Consider the following 12,126-nt stretch of genomic DNA (forward strand, 5'->3'; position numbering starts at 1 on the left):
ACAAGGTGTGTTCAAAAAATAGGGTAACTTTATGGTTTTCTCAAAAAATATTCATTTATTCCTCAATATTTATGTTGTCCCCTTCAAAGTAATCCCCCTCAGATATAATAAACTTGTGCCAACGCTTGAATTGTTTCCACGAATTGTTTTTCCAAAGTTCCGGACGTTTTTTGCGTTGGCTTGAGCCAACCGATATTCTAAAATCATCAACAACTTCTCTGATGGTAATTCGGCGAGTTTTCAAAACCATTTCTTCCACTGATTGAACGTTTTCATCTGTTGTTGACGTGGTGTGACGTCCAGGGCGAGGTTCGTCTTCGACATCCTCTCGCTCTTCTTGGAACAGCTTGTACCACTTATACACATTTTTCTTACTCAGAGGAGACTCACCGTATGTAACTGTCAACATTTCAAGAGTTTTAGAGCACTGGATTCCATTTTTCACACAAAATTTAATGCAAACTCTTTGCTCCATTTTTTTCGAAAGAAGAAAATCGCCGAGCACATCAAACCCTTCTAACCTTTTACGCCTCTGCCAGAAAAACAACACGAGCTATATAATCAAAACTGTGAACATATGATCATGACGAGTGTACCAACACAACAAAACAAAAAATTTTATACTTGAATGTACGTAGCCCGCGGAAATTGAAAATTCACCTTACTTTTTGAACACACCTCTTATAAGCAAACGTACTGCTGAGCGCCCTGAACCACAGATTTTTCATTTCACGATTTCTGATTTTTCATTTCATTTCTTTATTTTTGTTTGCGAATATTTCATAAACTAAAACCGTTCAAAAGGACTCTTTTCAAGTGAGCGTACACATAAAAAATTAGAACATGTAGGCGACAAGCACCCAATGCTTTTGTTCCCAATAAATGGCATGCATATTTTGCATCTCAATTTTAATGATTTAGTGGAGAAAAAAATTTAAACATATGGGATTTGTTCCAACAATTTTAAAATATGTTAAATAAAAAATATGGCTTCACCTTCACGGAGGGTATCATTTATTCGAAAAATAATGCATTCCAAGGATTACCAGATGAAAGAATGGTTTAAACAAATAATAATTGTGTAAAAAACTAAACATTAGTCTTAAAATACTTCAAAACTTCAGTTCTACCGTACGATAATAATTTATGCTGAAAGCAGTTTTTAAAAAGTCGTCTTCGCCATGAATGTGAAAAGAAACTGCTCTCTTAATTTAAATCAGTGAAATTTCATTCTGAGTCTGTGAGAAACTTATATCTATCAGAGGAGCAATTTAATCAGACGAATCATTCGAGTATAGAGTGCTATTTTCTATTTTTGCGTCACTTTTCAAATACAGTACAAGGGGGTCGGAGGATTTAAAATTAAGATTAATGGGGTGGAAATCATTTGCTGAACATTCCTTAAGAAATTACTAAACTTTAATTTATAAAAAGTTAAAAACAGGTACTTTTTTCCCATTTCAATTCCCATTTTCATTTCAATTTTGCAAGGGCGCGATGGTAGGGTAAATATTGATGCATGACAAATCGACAATTCCCCTGATTTCTTAATTTTTCTATATTTTTTACCCAATGGCATAAATAAAGAAAGAACATACGAACATGGCCATACTTATATTGTACTCACAGTAAAAATTTGGGGGTATATTTTGTCGCAGGTAAAATTTAAACGGTATTCATTGTACCTCGGTAGGGATTCAGATATCTCTTGAACTTGGGGTACGGCATAGGAGAAGGTGGAGCGCGACGGAATCTAGAAAAATATTCACACTTCATATTTGATATTTATTTATTAAATAAAAATAAGTGTAATGAGTTGAGGAAAGTGCAAACAAAAAATTTATTTTAATTGTATCAGAAATTAAGTGAAAATTTTAGTTACTCAGAACTTAGGAATGGTCAGATTTTCGAGATAAAAGAAAGTACTAATAATGTTCTTGTCCCATTTTCCCTTACAAGAATTTCGAAAAATTAACATTAAAATCTCTGTTCTTGACGTTAGATTGAATTATAAATTATTTAGAAAAGAAAATTACGGATTTCAAATAAAATGGTCGTTCGGGGCGAGATGCTACAAGCTGAATGAGGTGGAATGGGACACCGAAACATCCGCGAACTTAACCTGTCGCAGTCACTGTCAGTGTAAAAAAATTACCGATACCGACAATTTTTTTACTGGTTTTTTTAGAAAGTATATTTCTAGCAAGGTAGCGGCAGAGCGCGCAAATTCATGGAATTCGTTGAATTAATGAAATTCAAGGAATTCATGCAATTCAAGTAATTCCTGCAATTTAACAAATTGATGGAATTCAAGGAATTCATGCAATTCATGGAATTCAAGGAATTCTTGCAATTCAATGAATTCATGAGAAAACCTGCAAATATAATTTTAGGTGTTATAATTTTAAAAAATTATGTTTTTTATTTAGGAAGTTAATATAATCTATCTGTACCGACAAAAAGCATATTTCAAGCATACAAAAGGGACTTTGGCACATTTTAGAGGAAAGCCATGTAAATGAGGAGTTATTTTGATAGTTTTTGATTTTGAACGAAACGTTCTATGTATAAGTCACAGAAATAATTTTGGTCGCACCCCTACCCCTTCTGACATCTCGTGGGGACGGAAAGGCATCCCTGCGACTGGTCACAGAAATAATGTAAGTTCGCACCCCCACCCTTTTTCCAACGCCACATGGGGCGGGAAGGCACCTTAGTCACTGGTCACAGAAATAATGTGAGGTCGCACACCTCCCCTTTCCACCGCTTCGTGGGGGGGAGGAACCCTTTGGCTGGTAACAGAAATAATATAAGGTCGCACCCCTACCCCTTTTCCAACGCCACGCGGGACGGGAAGGCACCCCTCTGACTGATCACAGAAATAATGTAAGGTCGCACCCCTACCCCATTTCCAACGCCACATAAGAGCAGAAAGGCACCCTAGTCACTGGTCAAAGAAATAATTTAAGGTCGCACCCCTAACCATTTCCCAACGGCACGTAGGGGTTGGGAAGGCACCCCTGTGACTGGTCACAGAAATAATTTAAGGTCGCACCCCTACGCCTTTTCCAACGCCTCATGGGGGCGGGTAGGCATCCTTGCGACTGGTCCAAAAATAATGTAAGGTCTCACCCCTCCCCTTTTCCAACGCCACGTAAGGATGGAAAGGCACCCGAACGACTGGTCAAAGAAATTATTTAAGGTCGCATGTAACCTTCACCTTTAAGGAATTCGTGGAATTTAAGGAATTCATAGAATTCGCTGAATTGATGGAATTCTAGGAATCCAAGGAATTCATGGAATTCAAATTTTTCTAACTTGTCTTTAACATCTCATGTAGAGGGGGACTGGAAGGCATCCCTGTGACTGTTCACAGAAGTGATTTTGGTTAAACCTCTAACCCTTTCCAACGAATCGTGGAGACGCAAAAGGCACCCCTGTGCCTGGTCCCAGAAATAATTTTGGTCACAATACTTACCTTTTTCCAATAACGTGTTGTCGGACTAGAAGGCACCTCTGTGACTGGTCACAGAAATAACATTTTTCCAAGGATTTTTAGTCTGGGAAACAAACTACTCTCTAATTTTTTCATGTAGCCCGGTCAGTTTGGGCGTGAATATCTCAGAGAAAAAAATGATACAAAAAACTATATATTCTATACCATTGTGCCTTTATTTTTTCGTCGATTGCATGCCTAATGGTTATTGTGCAAAAATGTGGTGAGGAGCTGTCATCATTTATTTGCCAAAAAGCATCGAAATAATGCACGTCGAGAACATAGGTCAACTTTGAAAAGCTCCTGTATCGTCAAATTTGCCTAGAAAATATCGATTTTTTTTATTTATTCTTCAAAGCCTTAACAACTTCTATCTTTTTCAAAAATTAAATATTTTCATAAGTGTGACTATAAAGTGGTTTCCAAGAATTAAAATTATGTTCAATACTATTGAACCTACCGCAACGAGCCAAAGCTGTTAATGTTTGCAAAAGGATAAGAATTAACACCATATAAAAACATTCGATTAATAATGACAAAGTGAGGATACTTGTTTCATTGAAATTTAGCCGTACATTCAAAGAAGCAGGCGGGCTTTGAAGCACAGTAGCACGCAGCTTCTGGTTCCACAGTTCAAGGCTGTATAGCGCGCCCACAATACATCTGCACCCTGTCCTATCAGCGCTGATATGTATCACTTTGCATTGTTCTTAATAATTATATTTTTGTGAAGGGGATTTTTTTTCTTTTATACTTAGTAAATGATTAATTATTAACCTTATTTAACTCGAACATTGTTTGCTATACATGCGTACTGCTAGCCGGATGGTCTGATTTATTTGATTCCTAAACTAGGCCCACGGCCATTGATGGGGTGCTCCTCTCACTGTTTCATGAATAATATAATAATAAATTAAAGGGATATGCCTTGCCCTTTGTACCTGACGATAAACATAATATGAGATAGGACAGGATTTGTGAACTCTTTTCCTTCTTCAATATAAGAATACTATTCTTCGTACGCTTCATTTGTTACTGGTACTATTAAAAATACTACTTCCTCGTAACGCCTTTAGTTTTAGTTTAAATTTCTTCGTCAGTGCCTCATCCTAATTATTAAGTAGTAACTAGTAAATAGGTAATGTTCATTGTAACTTTCTTTTAAATATCAAATAATTTTATTTACCATTATCTTTTTGAGTGATTTTTTATCAGGATCGTTGAAATTCATTAAATAAATAGTATTTAATAAATATTTAATGATAATTAATCATAATAACAATAATTAAAGTGTAAAATGTTTCATGTTGTATTCATTATGAAATTGTTATAATTATAAATTTATTAAATTATTATTGTTGTTATAATTATTAAAATAATACATATCTAATAAATAATTATGTATTATTAAAGAAATCGAGTAATTTATTAAAAATTAATAAGTACTACTTAGTAATTAGTCCATAATAAATTATTAACAAACATTACATTGCTAGTCATTATTTTTAAATGAAATAAGACAAAAAGTCACTACTTATTGAAAATTAAATGAATAATAATTGATCATTAATTCCAATTGATACAATAATATTAATTATATGAATAACTTAATAGAATCCAAATAATAACACAGTTTTAATACAAATATCTAGATTTTAAACTGAAAAATTAATCATTAACAATGGAATATTACAGAGACGTCTGTAGAAATACAATAAGATTACGATAAAAATGTGGCAATTTGGGAGTCTGACGAGCTTTCAGCTTTAACAAAGGAGCAGGTCAAGTTCGAAAAGAGTACCTGTTAAATTGCTGCTGCACTGCCAATCTAAACCATGCTGAGTATTAAATATTTAGAAAACTTTGCAAGAAATGCATAACCCTACAAATTATTATTGATTTTTATTTTAAAAAATATTTATTTTCTATTTTCACGTATCCTAAAATATTTTTCAATCTAATTCCAAACATTCAAAAATGCCTTTTTAAAAATTATTTCTTATTATTTTATTGCGTATTGATATGTGTTATTTTAGCTTTATATTATCTAGATAGTTGATAACATGTGCACTTAGAGTGCGCCCAGAGTAGATACAAACATGCTTGCAAAACCCGCAGAGTGGCAAACAAAAGAGGCGGCACTAAATAAAGGAATAAAAGTATGACATATATAAAAAAAAAGGATATAAAGTATGACAGTGCCTCACCACATTTTTACACAATAACCACTTAGCATCAATCGACGCAAAAATAAAGACACATTCGCATAGCATATACCGGTTTTTTGTACCATTTTTTTTCTTTGAGATATTCACGCCCAAACTGACCGGACTACATGAAAAAATTAGAGAGTAGCAAGTTGGACGATATTAAGGATCGAACAGTAGCAGTAAACACATTTGAAAAAAGAAATTTGTTATATCTTCTTTCCGTAGTCTAGGCTCTATCCTTAAAATATGCTTTCTACCGGTACTGACAATTTATTTTACCGGTACCGGCTTTGTATACACAACCTTATTAATATTCGAAATCATAAAAGGAAGACTGATAGACAAAATTGGTACGAGGAAAGTTTGAAAGGGGCAATCGAAAGCATGAGAATTTTTTTATTCTTTTGACAAGTACTAAGGAAAATTCCGTAATAAGCCGAAGGTCTTCAAAAGTTTTAATAATTTTCCGTGTTATGACAATTTTGTATATTTAAATTTTTAAACTACTCAAAGCTACCAACTGTTAATAATTAGAAAGGTATTCCCTAAGTTACTAAAAATCATCACATATTGCATTCAAAACCATTTGAGCTCAAAACTTTACATTCATTTCGGTGCAAAAAATTTAATTCTCGTGAATTCTCGAAAAAAATCGCTCTAGAACTTACCGGTAAATTACCGGCGTTTCTGGCGTAACCCAGTGGGTAGAAATCTATGAAAATCCCAAACACGTCCTTGGGAAGTTCCTAGAACCTCCTGTGTGAGGTCAATCAACGTCTCTGAGACGTCCAATGTCCTAAAGATGACCTGAAGACGTCTTAAAGACATGGACGTTCACGGAGCATCTTTCGAACTGAAATTAGACGTTTTAAGAGCATCCCTAGGATGACCAAAAGACATGTTATAAGAGACGTTTTAGGAATCTCCCAAAGACGTCTCTAAGACGTCCTTAATTTTTTTGCCTACTGAGAAGTAATCGCCTTTTGAACTCTCGTATTCAGATATATATGCTCTTAGATTGCTAATATTAGGTATATTTCAAGTTGTGACGTCAGCTGGCAAGATGTCTGTACAATGAGGGTCAAGCAATAATACCAGTCCGTGGGGATAAAACTTAATTTAGTTAATTACTCGGAAAAAATTATTTTCCAGTTACAAAAAAATATCGATTCATTAATTAATTCAATAGCTTTTCGAAAGTAAAAATAATATCTGAATACACTTATCGTGAAAAATTATTATTTTCCAAGTTATTATAAAAATAAAGTTTCGTCCCATTATTTGGTATAATTATTTGTCCCTTAACGTGCAGATCTCTTGGATATCCCCACCCAATCTGAAATACCTATTGGCTCAACTTTACAAAGTGCGAACAAGGCACCTTATAAAATTCAATGACCATGACGTGCAATTAGCAAAGCTGTCAAAATAATAAACAATGCTTTTAGACATGGCTGTTTCAAATCTTAAAAAGTATTTAAGAAGTTACGAACGAGAAGATTATGCGTTGAATGACGTTTTTCATTTTGTACCTCAAGAAGCGGACACGTTGTACCCAAAGTAGTACATACAATCAAAGATATTAGGTCCTAGATACGGCATGGGTCAGTGGTGGGGACGGCCGATTTATATATCTAACTACATTTTCAACTATATCGAGGTGCTGCCCTCTTCAACTTTTCATTGTTTCTGTGGCAACCGCGTCCTCCTAGCGGGAGGCGGGGCCGGGGTGCACACCGAAAGTTATTGAATTCCAAACCGAACGAGTTTTTCTGTTTCTCGTTCTCGCGTTCGCCTTTGCCATCACTATAGCAATCTTTGATATAGTTGAGTCGGTTGGCTGGCTCTGTACGGCCTGTACTCTAAAAATGTTATGAACATTGATTTACCTAATTATATTCAAATTAAAGAGAGCCTAAAAATATTCTATTTATTATTATTTTAAATTTTCGAGACAATAAATAAATGTAAAAAAATTGTTTTCGTACTTTAGAATTTTAGTTAGATTTCTAAAATATTTTAAAAAACTAAACTTAAAATTTAAATGAAATTAAGATAAATTAAGAAATTAAATAAAATTTATTTAAATTCCAAATTAAATAAAACTTAGTTGAAGTTAAAATTTAAATAAAATTTAGCTAAATTCAACATTTAAATGAAATTTAGTTGAATTTAAGAATTAAATAAAGTTTAGTTAAATTAATTTCTCGTCTGGTTTCTTTTCAAAGAGAAATTTTCTAGATACTAAGTAAATAAGTTTTAAAACAATTCTATTCGTACTTTAAGATTTATTGTAGTGCAATTTTAAAAATTATTTTGAAAAACTAAATTTAAAGATTGAATACAATTTAGATCATTTCAAAAAGTGAATACATGTTAGTTAAATTCAAAATTTAATTAAAATTTAGTTGAATTTCAGTAAATTTCAGTTAAAATTGTAGATGTTGAATGGTGTTAAATGGTGTTAAATTTAAGTACAATTTAGTTCAATAAAAATGAAACTGTCGTTAAATTTTAAATTTGATTGAATTGAATACAGATATATATGGGTTGTTTCTTGGCTTCAACAATGGAGAGCAGTCAAATAAACTGGAGAAATAAAAAAAAGATTCCCTTATTTTTATAATAATTAGTTAAATTCAACAAAAAAAATCAGGAAGGTAATTTCAGTTTCGAAAATTGGATTATAACTTCAAAGCCTTTGAAATTAAAAGGTTTTAAATGAGAGAAATTTGAAATGAAAACAATTAAAATTACGGTGTAATTATTTTATTTTAGAAGCGTAAGAATAAAATAATAATTATTAAAAGAAACTAGATTATAAATTTAAAATTCAAAATATTTAATTTTAAATGTTTTAAATGAATTCACTTATGATTCGGCAATACATTTTTTTTCAGCTTTAGGATATAAATAATTTAAAGCTGCAATAAGCAGATTATTCGACGTCAAACCTCGTGAAAAATTGGAATTAATGTCAAGCCTTTGAAATCGAAAACTTTTTATAAGGAGAGGAATTTTAAATTGAAAGGTTTTAATATATTTTCAATTTAAAACAATCAAATTGAAGAATTTTATGAATAAAAATTTCAAGAATTCTATTATTTGAAATTTTTTCATAGAGTTGATAAATTAAAAATACAAGCATTAATATTTTTTAAATTTTGAATATGCCTCAAGTATGATCTGATAAATTTAAATTATTTAAGTTTGAAAGTTTTGAATTGAAAATTGAAATGCAGAATTCTAAATGTTTGTATTTGGGTATTATCAGATTTTGGAGGCCATTAATTTAAGCCTAATCAAATTAGAAGGGTTACAGTTGTCAATTTACCATATTAAATTCTTATATACACAACCAAATTAAATTTCAATGCTAAAATTTTTAATTGTTTAGGATTTGATTCTTAAATTCAAAATTTGTTCAATGCTTTACATTTTTAATTTTACACTTTCAAAAACTTTGTTTAATTTGAGTCATCGAGAAAAAAATATTACATTTTAGTAGACACGACTTTTTTTACGTAAACAAATTTATTTAGGAAATACCCCGCACGCCAAGGTGAACGATCCGTCGAGAGGAAAAAAAGGGTTAAACCAAATCTGCTTTTTGCTTGAAGAAACTCACTATCTTCGTTTTGACGTGAGTCTTCTTTACGTATACGCTACAATGCGAAAATGACCCTTACGTCAAACTTTAGAGAGTAACTTTATTTTCCAAGACGGCAGAAATAATCACGGCTGATCACATTAAAAAAAAATTATTTGATAACAAAATTTCTTCACTTATTTATTACATGAAAACATTTGTTCTTGTTTACAAGATTTAAGAAGTATGAAAAAATCTTGATTGGAATATAATGATTTTTGAAGAACAAGAAGCTTTAAGCATTATAACGCTAGGCGTAAATAATTTTAACATATCTTCCTTTTTAATTTAATAAACTAAATATTAAAATGGAAGGTTTAATATTGTCAGAAATAAATATTCACTTTAACAATTAAACTTCGGTTTTCAATTAAGATCTTTGAAAAGGAGTATACAATTTTTGAAAAAATAAGTCTAACAAAAAAGTGCCAGATCATGTATTTTTTGGTTCGATTCATAATTTTATTCAAATATGAAATTCCTTCCTAATTTCTTTTTAATCATGCAAGAAATAAACATTGTTAATATCTTTTTCAAATAAAAAAGTGGAGTTTTTTGCATGATTGTTGTTATTTTTCTTTAAAAAACTTTTTTTGTTAATGAGGTAATTAATTTATAATGCATAAGCCTTTAAAATTTTATAAAAGAAATTGAAAGTTAATAAAATATTTAAATTATTAGAAAATAAATTTATTTACGAACAAATTCAAACAAGCAAGTTTTTTATTAAAGGAAAGAATTAAAAATAATTATTTCAGCAAAATCAAACATTTTTAATGGAATTAAATATGCAAAAAGTTAAACAAGTAAATGCAAACAAAAGCTTAATCTATCAGCTGGAAAGTACAGTTTTCTATACATGACCGGTGGAGAACATTTTAAAGTTTCAACTTATTTTTCTCAATAAATACAAAATAAAGAAATAAAGGAAATAATTAAAGGAAACTAAATAAAAAAACTAAGGAAATTTATATATTTATTAAAAATAAAGTAAAATAAAAACAGCGTCAAATTCTTTAAAAAAATATAGACTATTGATGTACATAATAGTTCTGTGAATTTATAGCATTGGTTTATATTATTTTTCATGGTTGCGGTTTAAAAAATGTAATTAGCTCATATATTAAAACAACAAAAAGACGAAAATTATGGCAGTTTTAATGTCAAGTTTTAGTATTAAATGATAATAAAAAAAATTAAGCAAACTTACATTTGTTCTTAAAGTTAGATTTCTGGAGCAGGGAAAATGACATTTTGTAAGATTCAGTTACTTCTTATTTCAATTTGAAAAAATGGTTCATAATATTTATACCATGGCCTGAGCTAAACTGTAGAAGTAAGCCGTAATTTCCTTTGACTTTCGAAAATGCTTCTTACACCTTACAGCTGTTAAAAAACTCATATACCACTTAATTCACTAATATTTAAAAAATGCAACACTTCCGAAGACATTTGTCTAGTTCTATAAGGAAATTTAGGAAAAAAAATTTTTTTAGAAGTTTTTATAAGGAAATTTCTTTTCAGAATTTTTGTTTCTTTAACCAGAAAAAAATAGTAAGGACATATTCGACCACAATTCTGGTGGATTTAACCAGACAGCTTTTTTAGTTTATTCAAATTTAAATAAAACTTAACTGTATCTTCAAATTCACTTTTCTACTAATTTCCAAAAAAATTATAACATAAATAAAAAATAAACTTTTTAATTCAAATTTGTTATTACTATTTTATACTAACATCTTTGCTACATTTTGGGCATAAATTTGATTTCAAAAAGTCTTTAGAGTTTTCGAATTCCTTCAAGACCTTTCCTACTCAATTAAAATTATTTTTCCATTCACTTATAAAGTAAAATTAAATTGTTACCATTTTGGATTTCAAATGCACTATAATTTGGCGCGACCAAATATAGAGCTGCCTGTCGCTCCTCTACAAACATGTGGCGGAACCAATCGGTACATGTCGCGCCTCTGCAAGTATGTGGCCGAACTAAAAGCAATATATATATGCAGGATCACAAACCTGCCTGCCGCGCTAACTACCGGTATGTGGTGCAACTAATCTCATGCCGTATCTAGGATCTAATATCTTTGATACAATTGATCGATATTCGTACCCCAAGTGATGGACACTTCGTACCACAAATGATTGGCAATCTGTACCCTAGATCACTGTGCAGCATTCACACCGCAACACAGTGGTCAAAATCCCCCAAAACCTGGCCATAATGCAAAAAATTTTTTTAAGTACATTTAAGGATTCAAATCAGTGCAGTGGTACCCCATCGTTTGGGAACGATATCTACAGACACGTACTCGTCTATGCATGTTTCTTCCTTTCTTGTTTAGACCAGTGATCCCAGATCTGAAACGAGCTGTGGTCCAATACTATGACAGGGCTATGTTCGTGTGAATATAGTAGGAGACGATGTAAATGACTGAGTTGCGCGCGCAACCCATTTCTCCTCTTCTGAATTTGAAAACACGAAGGTGTGCGATTGCCGTTCGAAACACTTCGCCGGTTCTATTTATATCTCCATCTGCTTTGAAATAAAATGAAGACATTCCGCTTTTATTTTAATTTTTCCAGATTTCGATGCTGGCGATTCTCATCATTTGAATACTTCTCGCGCCTCTTTATAAGCGTATATTTTGAGGTTATGTTATTTCAAGTAGCACGAGAATTCTGGATCAATCTGAAAAATCTCTATCCCTTCCACACACTACTCCTTTCCCCTGCCGAGTGAGTCACGCCTACCCCGAAAGGGAAAT

General features: G+C 31.6%; 1 protein-coding gene across 1 annotated transcript in view; it reads left to right on the forward strand.

The window, feature by feature from the left end:
* The window catches only part of LOC117180253 (nose resistant to fluoxetine protein 6-like), a 109,603-nt gene that overhangs the window by 62,662 nt on the left and 34,815 nt on the right, over positions 1-12,126 (forward strand). The gene's annotated exons all lie outside the window — the stretch shown is intronic.

Source organism: Belonocnema kinseyi, chromosome 9 (genome assembly GCF_010883055.1).
Source record: "Belonocnema kinseyi isolate 2016_QV_RU_SX_M_011 chromosome 9, B_treatae_v1, whole genome shotgun sequence".
NCBI classification, from domain to species: Eukaryota; Metazoa; Arthropoda; class Insecta; order Hymenoptera; family Cynipidae; genus Belonocnema; species Belonocnema kinseyi.